The 14,556-nt window shown below is 39.4% G+C and overlaps 1 protein-coding gene across 2 annotated transcripts in view; it reads left to right on the top strand.

Annotated features, from left to right (window-relative positions):
- The window catches only part of kcnd2 (potassium voltage-gated channel, Shal-related subfamily, member 2), a 395,726-nt gene that overhangs the window by 325,684 nt on the left and 55,486 nt on the right, over positions 1–14,556 (top strand). The gene's annotated exons all lie outside the window — the stretch shown is intronic.

Raw genomic sequence — 14,556 nt, 5'->3', positions numbered from 1 at the left:
AGGACAACAAACTGTGCAAATATAAAAACAAAGAATTAATAATAATCAATAAATAAACAATAAATAGCAAGAACATGAGACAAAGAGTCCTTGAAAGTGAACCCATAGGTTGTGGGAACATTTCAATGATGGGACAAATGAAGTTGAATGAAGATATATCCACTTTGGTTCAAGAGCCTGATGGTTGAGGGGTAATAACTGTTCCTGAACCTGGTCAGGTGGTGTGAGTCCTGAGGCTCCTGTACTTTCTTCCTGTATGAGCTTCTGTCGTACTTTAATGGACACAGCCACGTTTGATGGTGACTGTGTGCCTATAGACTGAAAGAAATATTCAAACCCAGGGGTAAGTATAGTTTAGGTCTCTCTTGGCCCAAGATGCAAATACTGAAAACATGTTTTCTATTTCAAATTTTTTCACTTTAACATTGTAATTATCAATGAGGTTGTTACAAGCCAAGTGCCTGAGATCACCTTGTCTGATAAACCAACATGATTGATTCAATTATCCATATTGAAATTGCGAAAAATTGCCAGCTGGAGAATGTATGCTTGATTCAAAACTTGGCTGAAATGCTGTTAAAAAAACAAAATTGCACAAAATTATTAAATTAATGACTTCAGAGAGGGAGAAATATGACCTTTTTAAAGGTGAAAATCTAGCATATTATTGAGTACCAGTATCACTCTTCTAGTGAGAAATTTAAATGGTAATAATGTCATTGATATCATAGGAATATGTGTTGAGACAAATGCTGTAATGTAGAGTTTATTGCAATTTAAAAAAAAACAAGTTGCATTTAAAGAATTACTAATTTTTATCCAATTATTGTAGGCTTACATTATAACTTGAACAAATAATAATGTATTCTGATGAAATTGGGTTACAATATTACAGGAACACTTATATTTCATGTAAAGGTAAAATCTGAAAGAGAACATAGCAGACAAACGAGGCCTTTTTTGTGTGGCTAGCATCCCATTTTTCAGTATGAACTTGGCAGCAGTGAGACAAAAAAAGGAATGGAATATTGTTAACATATTGCTTATTATATTAAACCATACTTCAATTTAGAACGTTAATACTCCAGTAGGGCAATTAAGGATCAACAGTAAATGCTAGCCCTGCCTGCATGCCGAGAAACCAAAATAAAGTGAATAAATAAAAAAATCAAATGCATCATCTGAGGCTGCTTTGATATTAATAGGGCCCAAATGTTGTTTGTTGATGCCTTCTTAATTGGTTGTGGTGTCTGTAAATTGTTCACAAATCTTATGATGCACTGCTGATCCTCTTGCAATAAAAATGTTCATCCTTACATCCATCCTGGCTGAGGAGAAAAAAAATATAAAGTGGAATTATTATGTCAAGCTGCACAGAGACCACAGCAAAGGAGAGTTCACTATTTTCTAACAGAGTGTACAACCCCAGAGTTAAATAGCCACATTTCTTAGGGCAGAAAGCTGCACTTTTTCAAGCATATTGTCACCAATTAGCTTTACTTCTTGCAGTATCTCCTGAAATGGTCTGAGCAGTACTATGGTTTGAGTCAGTGCTTCATACAGTAACACAGTACCTACAAATGGATGCAGTTAATGATTAGCTACTAGCATAAAAAGATGAACCAATGTGGTTGATAGATGACCCAAAGTTCAAAGACAGTAAAGTTACAGTGCCTTGAAAATGTATTCAGCCTCAACCCTTAGCTCACATAAATGAGTTTTACAATCAGGGATTTTGATCAATTTAACTGAGCATTTTATTTGTGAATTACATGCTTGTTTTTCACACTAGAGCCCAAAAGCAGGAAAAATTGTAAAGCATGAAGATCGAAAAATTCAAAAACTGAACTGTCAACAGTTCAAAAGTGTTCATCCCTCTTTGCTCAGTACTTTGTTGAACCACCTCTTGCAGCTATTACAGCCGTTTGGATAAGTCTCTCTTAGTTTTACGCAACGTGATGGAGCAAGGCCTGCTCATTCCTCCTTGCAAAATTGCTCAAGCTATGTCAGGTTAGTTGGGGAGTGGCGGCGGCCAGCAATCTTGAGGCCTTGCTAGAGATGTCCGATCGGGTTAAGGTCAGGTCTCTGACTGGGCCACTTAAAGACATCAATTTTCTCCATTTGACGGCACTCCCTGTTTGCTCTGGCAGCATACTTTGGGTCGTTGTCCTGCTGAAAGACAAACTTCCTCCTGAGTTCTAGCTTTCTGGCACAGGCTGGTAAGTTTTTATCCAAAAAGCATCCCATAGCATGATGGTACCGTTACTATGCTAAATAAAAAAGCATGTGCTTTCCCGTAAAAACTTTGCAAAACTAAGGTACTGTAAAGGTGTGGAAGAAGATTTTGTCGTCAGATGAGACTAAAGTGGAAACTTATGACCTCAATGCTAAGCAGTATGAGGCATAAATCTAACACTGTGCATCAGGCAGGTAACACCATCCCTTCTATAAAGTATGGTGGAGGTCGCATCATACTGTGGGGATGCTTTTCAGCAGCAGGGACTAGAAATTTGGTCAGGATTGATGGGAAGATGAATGTTGCTAAATACGGAGAGATCCACTATAAAATCTTGCTGGACTCTGCCAGAATGCTTAAACTGTGGAATAAGTTCGTCTTTCCACAGGACAACAACTCAAAGCACACTGACAGAGCAACCATGGAGTGGCGTCAAATAAAGAAGTTCGATGTCCTTGAGTGGACCGGTCAGAATCCTGACCTTAACCCAATTGAACATCCCAGGCAGGATATCAAGATTGCTGGCCACCACCGCTCCCCAACTAACCTAGCACAGCTGCAGCACTTTTTGCAAGGAGGAGTGTGTAAATCTTGCTCCATCACACTGTGCAAAGCTAATAGAGACTTATCCAAAAAGACTACTGGCTGTAATAGTTGCGAGAGGTGGTTCAACTAAGTACTGAGAAAAAAGGAGATGAATACTTTTGAACTGCTAACATTTCAGGTTTTTGAATTTTTTAGTTTTTCATGTTTTTAAATTTCCCGTGCTTTATGGGCTGTATGAGGGGTGATTGATAAGTTTGTGGCCTAAGTTAGATGGCGTCAAGTTCAGAAAACCTAGCACATTTATTTTTCCTACATTTACACACTTAGTCCAGCAGTCATGGAGCATACAGATCCCTTCTTTGTAGAATTCGGCGTCTCGAACCTCCAGAAAGTGGTCCATGGCAGGGGTGATTGATAAGTTTGTGGCCTAAAGTAGAACGAAATGAGAAGAAACTTAAAACTTTTGGCATTTTCACTCGAAGAGTTGAACTGCATGTGCATGTAATGAGAGCTATATAACTCATCTCCTTCTACCTTAGGCCACAAGCTTATCAATCACCCCTGCTGTGGACCAGTATGCTCCACGACCACTGGACTAAGTGTGTACATGTAGGAGGGGACTATGTTGAAAAATAAATGTGCTAGGTTTTCTAAAATGGACTCCTTCTACCTTAGGCCATGAACTTATCAATCACCCCTCGTACTGTGTAAAAAGGAGCATGTGATTCAGAGATAAAAATTCTCAGTTAAATTGATCAGAATGCCTGGTTGTAATACTCATTTACGTGAACAAAGGGCTGGAGGCTAAATACTATTTCAAGGCACTGTACCTGTCCAGCTGTTGCATGTTCACTGATTGGACAAGGTAAGTTTTCATCTACAGAAGTAAAATACTCCTCACTCGAGAAGTCTGAAATAAAAGAGGAAGTGCTAGGAATAGATAGCAGTTCTGGCATCTGCTCATCATTTTTCAGTGAATGAACTTTTATTGGAAGCTGGAATACTTAAAAACAATCAAAAATGGGAGAAAAGAAGGGTTGTGAGTGTATAGACAGCAGGAAGGTTTAAATGAAAAAAGGGTGGTTTTCCACATCAAAAGAAAAATGGGCCGTGATTATGATGCAGCTATGAGCCAGTGAGCTAACGGAAACAGACCAACCTCAATAAAGCAGTACATTGTGGCTTACATTCTAACACATCAACATCAGCTGTATGCTCACTGACCTACAATGACAATTGGTACTGCAGCACTTAAGTTACAATGCTCTCAATATTGTTTTCAAATTCCTCCCTGGCCTTTTCCTACCCTGTCCTTTGTTTGAACGCTCTTGAATTATCTGTGCTCCTTCACAGCCCCAATTTTCACTGCTCCACTTTTGGTCTGGATTTGTAACTTAAACATTTCCAGGTATCACCACCCAGCTTCTCACATCATCACCCCTCCCTCACCCACCCACCTTACCCCTCACCCTGGTCTCATCTATCACCTGCCAACTTGTATTCCTACCCCCCCCCCACCTTCTTATTCTGCCTTCTGACCCTTTCCTTTCCAGTCCGGATGAGGGCTCGTTCAATGGGGGGATGGAACTCATCAAAACTTATAGAATGTTGAAAGGCCTCGATAGGGTGATATGGAGAGGATGATTCCTGTACTGGGGGAATCTGAGATTAGAGAACACAGCCTCAGAATGGAGGGACGCCTATGATGAGGAATTTTTTTAGCCAGAGAGTGGTGAATCTGTGGAATTTGTTGCCACAGGTGGCTGTGGAGGCCAAGTCATTAGGTATATCTAAGAAAGAGATTGATAGACTCTTGATTAGTCAGGGCATGAAGGGATACAGGGAGACGGCAGGAGATTGGGGCTGAGACAAAAATGGATCAGCCATGATGAAATAGTGGAGTAGACTCGAAGGGTCAAATAGTCTAATTCTGCTCCTATATCTTATGGTATTATGGCTTTATGATGAAGGATCCTAGCCCAAAAGGTTGACTGTTTATTCCCCCCCATTGACGTTACCTGACTTATTGAATTTCTCCAGCATTTTGTGAGTGTTGCTCAAGATTTCCAGCATCTGCAGAATCTCTTGTAGCTTAGTTTTCCTTGTTTTCTTTTCATATGATTTTAAACTTCAATGCCTAAGCTTTGACTACCTGCATTTATATGTCTATATGTGGCCTAATACATATTTTGTTTAATAAAGTCATAGAGAAGTACAGCACAGAAACAGGCCCTTTGGCCTGCGTAGTCCATGCCAAAAGCATTTAAACTGCCTACTCCTATCAACCTGCTCCTGGACCATAGCCCTCCATACCCCTACCATCCATGCACCTATCCAAACTTTGGTTAAGCGTTGAAATCGAGCTCACATGCAGCACTTGTGCTGGCAGCTCATTCCGCACTCTCATGACCCTCTGAGTGAAGAAGTTTCTCCTCATGTTCCCCTTAAATTCTTCACCTTTCGCCCTTAACCCATAAACTCTGGTTGCAGTCCCACCCAACCTCAGTGGAAAAAGCCTGCTTGCATTTACCCTATCTATACCGCTCGTAATTTTGTATAATAGTGAGACAGATCACTGACAGCCAGCCAGCAGTTCAGTAAAGTGCAGTCCATGAGCTGCAATGTGAATGTCAGCACACTCCAGACCTCCACACCTAAACACATCTGTGCAGAAGTACCGTATTTGCTGGAGATGAGGTGGTAGCATATCTCAACTCTCAGTCATCGGAGACATTAAGATGACATGGGAAAGACTGCATCAGATATTGGACAGAGCCTTAATCCCACTATTTGCATCATATTTGCTGCTCACAGACCAGCTATAGCAACGAGACTGGCAGAATATTGGGAGCTGCACAACTGCAATGTGGGCATCCCACAAGTGGCCATGACAGAGTCCAGCACAACTCAGCCCATGTTCTTTGAAGAGCCTTGGGACAGTTTACTTCATTGAAGGCACTGTATTAATGCTGTTGTTCTGTATCTGAAAGCGTAAGGCAATCTTTGATGCTTATTTTGCACAAAATTTCTCTGCAATTTTGTTTCAGGGTCAGAGGCTAGATAGGAATGGATAATTTAAAATAAAAAGATGAAGCAATGATGAATGTGATACATCAGAAAGAACTTAAGTATCAGCAATTCTAAAATCTCTGGCATTTCATGATACAGTCATTTGTTCTAATGGGATCAAGTGACTTTCAGAAATCTTTAAAGCTGGTTTGAAAATAAAAGTGGTGCTGGTCTTCAGAACATGAATCCTAAAGTTAAGAGCGTATTTTATGGCCATGAGATGAAAACGCATCTACTTACTGAAGATGTAATTCAGTTGCTTAAATCATGTTGATACCAAAATTAATCAATGAAAATGCACTGAAGAATCGAGAACTAATTTCCAGAACAGTTCCCTAAAATGAAATCCAAACTTCTATAAACATTTCTGTACTACTGAGAATACTCCTAAAGAGCACCTGAACCACATGGTGCCCCAATCGTTAATGTGCTGCCTGCTGCCAGCACTAGTTTACCAAGACTTCTGACTCAGCTTTTGAATGTCATGTTAGCTGTGGGTAATCCACTACATATTTCAAAGAATGACAGATAAAAGTGAGTAATATGGAGTTGCCATGGCAAAGGGCATCTGTGAGCTTGATGCGAAAGGCCATTGTGGAGAAACAAGCAGTGTACACAAAATTGCTCTGTGATACATTAACAGAAGGAGACATATACAGAGGCTAAATAATACCTCATTCAGCATGTTCAGACAGAGTCTCACCCAAAAATGTTCTCTGTTGACCGTGTCACTTAACACCACATCAATATAAAAATTTTAACAGTATGTCAGAAACAAATCATATTCTGCACAGGAAGTTCACTTTCATTGCAATTACAGCTTTGTTTCGTAACGTGGAGTTCCAGATGCAGAGTTAGGCATCGCTAGGGTGGAGCAGAGACTCGGTTAGAACTCCACTTCTGTTCTTCTTTCCATTTATGCTCTTAGCCACCATAAGGCTCAGATACTTGAGAGGTACTGAATCCTGGTATAATTGCCTCCAGCTTTGCTCTGTCAAGATATCTAATAAAAAAAGTTACAATACCAGAATAGAATGAGGCAGCTTTTTCACCAAGTTGTTTTTTTTTAATATTCCATCTGTCACCATACATAGCCACAAGGAATATCAAAACTATAAAGATATTTTCCACAAATATTACAGAGTATTTGAATATAGTGACTTTTATGAGTCAGAGTGAAATGGGAATATCAGTGCAGCTTAACTCTGTCTAAAAAGGTTGTTGTCATGATATATTAAGGTGAGCAATTGGTTAAACCTCTGATATAATTGTCATGCAGTACGCGTTGAATTCTGCTTTAGGGACTGCACTGTGTGACATTTGGAGAAAACGTTGCAAAATGTTGTAGAAAAAAATATTTTAATAGATAATTCGGTGGTGTCGATCTACTTTGGAATAAATAAAACCCTTTCTCAAATGTTACTCAACAGGAGTGAAAAAGAGTAAAAAAAATGAAAACTATTTATCAGTCATTACATTTCAATACAATGACTTTCATGTATAATGTGTTAAAAGTGCTTTCCAAAGCTGGCTTGTTCTAAACAAAATATTTTAATTATTGAATTTGTTTGCTTTTGTCTTTTGACTGGAATTGGTTTTCTTTGGACTGTTTAAGCTTTACTGTTCATATTGTGTGATCTAAGTTGTATGCTAAATGTCACTGACAGTGCTTATTCATGCCTAATTAGTAGCAAATACAAAACTGTGCAAACCAACTATTTTCATGAGCATTAAGATTTTCATATTTTGATTAAGATTAAATATTTTGATCATGTAAAGGAAACTATCACTCTGACTTGCTGTGGTTAAATTTGAAATTAGTTACTTTTTAATGAATCTGCAGTTCAATGTAGTTAGCACGTTTCCTCTTTCTAGTTACACAGTCATGCCAGAAACAGAACACAGGAGCAAATAAGGCTTTATAAATTTGGAACCAACTCTGAATGACCTTTAAGTAGATCTATTATCTGGAAAGTTTGTCTTGTCCTCACTGAGTGAAAGGTCTTTTCTGCTAAAAGCCTCCCTAGTCCACGAGGTTTGAACCTATTAAATGGTTCGGCGGGTTGAAAATCCTCCTTCTTCAGTACCTTGTTATCAGAAAAAAATCACCAGCTGCAGAGGCCAGGTCAGTTTTACAGTCAACTTCTTCTTGCTTGGAGTTTAGTGCCCCCTTTTGGTAAAAAAAAAATTGTTCTATTAAATACACATTAGTTGAAGTTTGTTGACCGCAAAACAAATGAAACATTGAAAATTATATTTTGAAGTTCCATTTCAAAAAAATCTTTGCAAATTCATGTATCTATAGCTCTTTGTCATACTTCTCTCTATATAATTTTTTATCCCATAATTTACGGTATGGAGGTTCTAATGCCAGCCTAATTACATGCCTTCATCTCAGCTGCTCTTACACCTCTGATTTGATATTATTAGTTATGCTTGTTTGAAATACATTCTGAAAAAAAATCTGTGTAAAAGCAAAATTAAGTCATTAATCCAAATGACTGCAATTAATGATTTAACGCCAGGATGGCTATTTTTCACCAGTCCCTGTAATTAACAGATTGAGCCAACACAGTGGCAACCTTGAATTTGGAGAGCAGCTGGCAAATATTGTTGATGACAGAAGTCTCATTTTCCACTGCAGTTCTCAGCCATAAGGTGGCTTTTGAATGTGCTGCTGTGAAAGCTGAGACCTCAACTGTCAGATGCTGTGTGACATTTGGATAGGTAAGTATTAATGTGGACCTGGCCATTTCTTCCATTCAGGAAAGGGTGGACGCCTTAGTTGCACATGTTCCCTGATGTTGCACATATTTTATCTCGGTTATGCTACTGCACCAGATTTTTCTTATAAGTTTTCCTTAAATGTCCTGGTCTGTGCCATAGCAGGGGTAGCTGGCATCAAAGGTAATCTTTCTTCTTGCTTTGACAACTCTGGCCCTCAACCTGAAGCTAACAGCTACAGCATACATGGGGTATGTATCTGAGCTGCATGCAAGTGTCAGGTCAAGTGATAATAATTTCATATTTATTTTCTTGTTATTCAGCAACAACTTCAAGTTGGACCTCTTTAGTATGTTTAAGGAGAAAGGTTCAAGTCTAAAATACCAAATGTTTATTCTCCTCCATAAATGCTTCCTTGAAAGTAGCACCACAGGTAGATGGGGTCGTAAAGAGAGCTTCTGGCACATTGGCCTTCATTTATCAAAGTATTGATTACAAAATTTGAGGTGTTCTGTTAAAGTTGTATAATACATTGGTGAGGCCTGATTTGGAATATTGTGTGCAGTTCTGGTCACCTGCCTATAGGAAAGATATCAACAATATTGAAAGAATACAGACAAATTTTACAAGGATGTTACCGGGACTTGTACCGAGACTTGAGGATCTGAGTTATAAGGAAAGGTGAAGAGTTTAGGAATTTATTCCATTGAGCATAAAAGAATAAGGGGAGATTTGATAGTGATATATAAAATTATGAGGATATAGATAGGGTAAAAGCAAGCAGGCTTTTTCCGCTGAGGTTGAGTGAGACTAGAGCTAGAGGTCATAGGTTAGGGGTGAAAGGTGAAATGTTTAAGGAGAATAAGGGAGAACTTCTTCACTCAAAGGGTGGTGAGAGTGTGGAATGAGCTGCCAATGGAAGCAGTGGATGTTGTTTTATTTCAATGTTTAAGAGAAGTTTGGATAAGTACATGATGGGAGAGGTGTGGAGAGCTACTGTATGGGCCAGGTGCAAGTCGATGGGACTAGGCAGAATAGTAATTTAGAATGGACTAGATAGACTGAAGGGCCTGTTTCTGTAGGGTATGACTCTCTCCTGCCTGATTTGCTGAGTTCCTCCATTACTTTCTCTGAGTTGATCTCCATTTGTCCATTACCCAGTGTGTATTTGTTCAGGATATTAAGGTTTTCAGCACGGGTGGTGTATGCTTGTGAAGAATTTATGAGGAAATGAAAGCCACCGATGAAACAAACTTGAAAGCATGTGGGTCCTTACAACTGCCCTGAGGAACTCTACTAGTGAAGTCCTGGGACAAAGACAGTTGACCACATTCTATTGGCCAAGGTATGAATCTGCTCAGGAGAGAGTCCTACCCAAGATTTCCATTGATCTAAATTTTACTCAAGCTCTTTGACAATTAATCAAAAGCTACTTTGATTTAAAGACAGTTATTCTCACCTCACTCCAGAATCCAGCTGCTCTGGCTTATTTGAACCTGATTATTAATAAAATCTGGAGCCAGATATTTGTGGAAACATTAACATTGTGCTTAAATAATTATTGATAAGAAGGTGTCACTAAATGGTGATGACTGGGGGAAGTGAAAGAGCAGTGACTGACCAAATTGGACCTTTGCTGCTTCTTGTGGAATCATTTTCCATATTGTTGAATTGACGGCAGTTTTGTAACTGTACTGAAACAGTTACAGCCTGGAGGCAGAACTTATTCAGGAGAAAAACCTTTGGTACTGTTGTCAAAATGCTGTCGAAGCCGTTGGCGTGTACTATATCCAGTGTTCTCACCTGTTTCTTGATATAATATGAAGTGAACCTAATTGGCTAACAACTTTATAGGCTTTTCCAGGAGGACATGCTGGATTATCCACTTGGCACTTCTGGCTGACAATGATTGCAGATGTTTCAGCTTTGTCTTTTGTACTGATGAACAACAAAAATGTTGCCTCAGGAAAAGAAATATCGGAGGGCTCAAGGAACCCACAAAGAAAGCTCTATTACTTCATTACCTCATAGTTACTTGATGACTACCAACCAGTAGTAACCACAGAGTGTATAATCTCTGCCATAATTAATACCCACCATAATTAATATCTCCAGAAAAGACTGTTGTCTTCCATATGAAAGAAAAATCAAGATTCATTTTGGTGAGAATTACCAAAAAATCTAAAAGCAAAGTTGAAAGCACAGGTACCACTGTATTAGTAACTGAAGATATCTTGAACTCTAATCAATGATAGTGACCCCTAGTGGCAAATATGTTGCTTGTATTTGCTATGTTAATGCATTGTGCATGACTTCACATTCTGACCTTTAATCCTCATCAAGAACGATCCCATTAGAGCTGTACTTGATAATAATGTCTAAAATATTTATTTAAAAATAATAAGTTAAAGAAGAAATTTTAATTTTTTCCTTTAACAGATTTGAAGCAAAAGTATTTGGTGTAAATAACTGAGAGCTTCATATGAAAGTTATTGCATTTTTTAGAGTAATCACCTTAAATTAATATCAAGCAGCAACACATTGATCTGTTTAGAAATGCTTGCTCACATTTTGTGCATCTCTGACAACTGATTATTTATTGTAACATAATCAACATTAGATCATTTTCCCCTCAGAAGAGCAATACAGCATGAATACAGGCCCTTTGGGCCAATAAATCAATGCCAACCACGGTGCTCACTCAGCTAATCCCAATTGCATGTGTTGACCCCTTTACCTCTAAGCCCCATCCCACATCTACCTATCCAATGCTTCTCAAATGATACTATTGTACGTGCTTCAACCACTTCTTCTGGCATCTCATTCAATATACTCACCACCCTCTGTGTGAAAAAGTTGCCACTCAAGTATTTAACAAGTATTTAAAATGTTTTTTCTTAAATGTAGTCTGAATTGAACCATGGATATGAATAAGGATATATTTATGAGTAGGAGTTGCAACACATATTGTAGATAGACGAGGGGTGATTGATAACTTTGTGGCCTAAGGTCGAAGGAGTCGATTTTAGAAAACCTAGCACATTTATTTTTCAACATAGTCCCCTCCTACACATACACACTTAGTCCAGCGGTCGTGGAGCATACGGATCTCATCTTTGTAGAAGTGGTCCACAGCAGGGGTCATTGATAAGTGCGTGGCCTAAGGTAGAAGGAGATGAGTTATTAACTTCAAACTTTCTGCATTATCACTCAAAGAGCTGAACTGCATGCGCCTGTAACGAGAGCGTCTTGGACCTCCAGGTGGTCCACAAGGGGGTGATTGATAAGTTCGTGGCCCAAGATAGAAGCAAATGAGTTATACAGCTCTCATTACATGCACATGCAGTTCAACTCTTTGTGTGAAAATGCAGAAAATTTGAAGTTAATAACTCATCTCCTTCTACCTTAGACCACGAACTTATCAGTCACCCCTGCTGTGGACCACTTTCTGGAGGTCCAAGATGCTGACTTCTACAAACAAGGGATCCGCATGCTCCACGACCACTGGACTAAATGTCTAAATTTAGGAAAAATAAATGTGCTAGGTTTTCTAAAATTGACTCCTTCTACCTTAGGCCACGAACTTATCAATCACCCATCATAAATACAATATAGTAAGTAATCTTATTTTGATTTCTTGCATTTTAATCATGCCTGTGCTATCCTGTACAGCCATATATAAAAGCAGGTGACAGAAAAAGGCAAGGTGATTCATTAAACTTGTCCTGACCTGTCAAGGTGCAACACTTTGGCAGAAAAAATAAACGGGCAGACTATTATTTAAATGGGGAAAGAATTCAAAGTTCTGAGATGCAACGGGACTTGGGAGTCCTCGTACAGGATTCCCTTACAGTTAACCTCCAGGTTGAGTCAGTAGTGAAGAAGGCGAATGCAATGTTGGCATTCATTTCTAGAGGAATAGAGTATAGGAGCAGGGATGTGATGTTGAGGCTCTATAAGGCGCTGGTGAGACCTCACTTGGAGTACTGTGGGCAGTTTTGGTCTCCTTATTTAAGAAAGGATGTGCTGACGTTGGAGAGGGTATAGAGAAGATTCACGAGAATGATTCCGGGAATGAGAGGGTTAACATATGAGGAACGTTTGTCCGCTCTTGGACTGTATTCCTTGGAGTTTAGAAGAATGAGGGGAGACCTCATAGAAACATTTCAAATGTTAAAAGGCATGGACAGAGTGGATGTGGCAAAGTTGTTTCCCATGATGGAGGAGTCTAGTACGAGAGGGCATGACTTCAGGATTGAAGGACGCCCTTTCAGAACAGAAATGCGAAGAAATTTTTTTAGTCAGAGGGTGGTGAATCTATGGAATTTGTTGCCACGGGCAGCAGTGGAGGCCAAGTCATTGGGCGTATTTAAGGCAGAGATTGATAGGTATCTGAGTAGCCAGGGCATCAAAGGTTATGGTGAAAAGGCGGGGCAGTGGGACTAAATAGGATAAAATGGATCAGCTCATGATAAAATGGCAGAGCAGACTCGATGGGCCGAATGGCCTACTTCTGCTCCTTTGTCTTATGGTCTAATACCTGTACAATGAACCCCCTGCTCCTATTTCCTCTGCCCTTCCTTTCCTCACTTCTGCCAGAACAAAAAAGGGAGAAATTCTACAAGAATAAATGCCTGAGAAAGTAGTTTGTGACTTATGAAAAAGAAACAAGGTCCATGAACTGGTGAGGATCAGGGCAATACAGCCAGGAGTTCATCCAGCACATTATAGTATGTTCACACTAAAACTATACTTGCTGCACAAATGGATACTGAGTGTAAATTAAGGGTAAAATCAGCTAAATCTCTTCAAGGACTGCTCTTTTCTAAAGACAAGACAAATTTTAATTTCAGTGGTTTTAATTTCTGCAGACCTCTAGCCTAGGTATCAATCTAGAGGTCAATTCTAAATCTCACTCACCATCGATTGGATAAGAACAAAAGTGGACAAAATGATGCATCTTACACTAGAACAATGTGGATCATTTTGTATTGAATCTCTTGTAAAATATTCCAGGATTCTTATTTGCTTCTGCTTTCATCACCTTGAAAATCATCAGATTTTGTATGGTACATGGTGATAAGCCTGTTAAGGTGCTTATTGGTATGCTTGGGCCCATTTCTCCATCCTACCTAGCTGCTTCATCTCTCAGTGCTCCGCTTCTTGATGCTTCATTTCCCAGTGCTTGTTTCGATGATCCTAGGCTTGATTTCACCCACTTCTTCCTCTGTCCCTTCTCTAGATCTGCACGGCATCCTGATATGCTCATCTTATGATGATGATGATGAAGACACGCAGTCCTCTTTTATTGTCATTTAGTAATGCATGCATTAAGAAATGATATAATATTTCCTCTGGTGTGATATCACAAAACACAGGACAGACCAAGACTGAAAAAGCTAACAAAACCACATAATTATAACGTATAGTTACAACAGCGCAACAATACCATAACTTGATGAAGAAATCCATGAGCACAGTAAAAAGTTCAAAGTCTCTCAAATGTCCCACATCTCACACAGACGGGAGAAGGAAGAAAAACTCTCCCTGCCATGCCCAACCACAGTCCGAATCTGAGTCATCTGAAAACTTCGAGCCTCCGATCAGCTCTCCAACACCGAGTACTGAGCGCCATCTCTGTCCGAACGATTAGACCTCAATCTTGGTCGCCAACAGCAGGCAAAGCTGGGGATTTTGAGGCCTTCCCTCCAGAAGATTCCCAACCGCGCAGTAACAACAGCAGCAAACTGGCATTTCAGAAATTTCTCCAGATGTTCCTCTGTGCTTTCACGCCTATCTCCATCTTGTTCCACAATGGCAGAACTTGTGGAGGAAAAGATGTAGTTGCTACAAGATGCCTTGAGAATCATGGAAGGCCTTGGAGCACATTTCTTCCAGCCCAAACATGATCCATTTTCACTCCATTAGTGCCAACTTTAACAAGCATATTATATATAGAGCATTCTTGAAGATTATATCCT

This window comes from Mobula hypostoma, chromosome 9 (genome assembly GCF_963921235.1).
Source record: "Mobula hypostoma chromosome 9, sMobHyp1.1, whole genome shotgun sequence".
NCBI classification, from domain to species: Eukaryota; Metazoa; Chordata; class Chondrichthyes; order Myliobatiformes; family Myliobatidae; genus Mobula; species Mobula hypostoma.
Note: the sequence above shows the minus strand (reverse complement) of the source record. Positions and strands in the feature narration are given on the sequence as shown.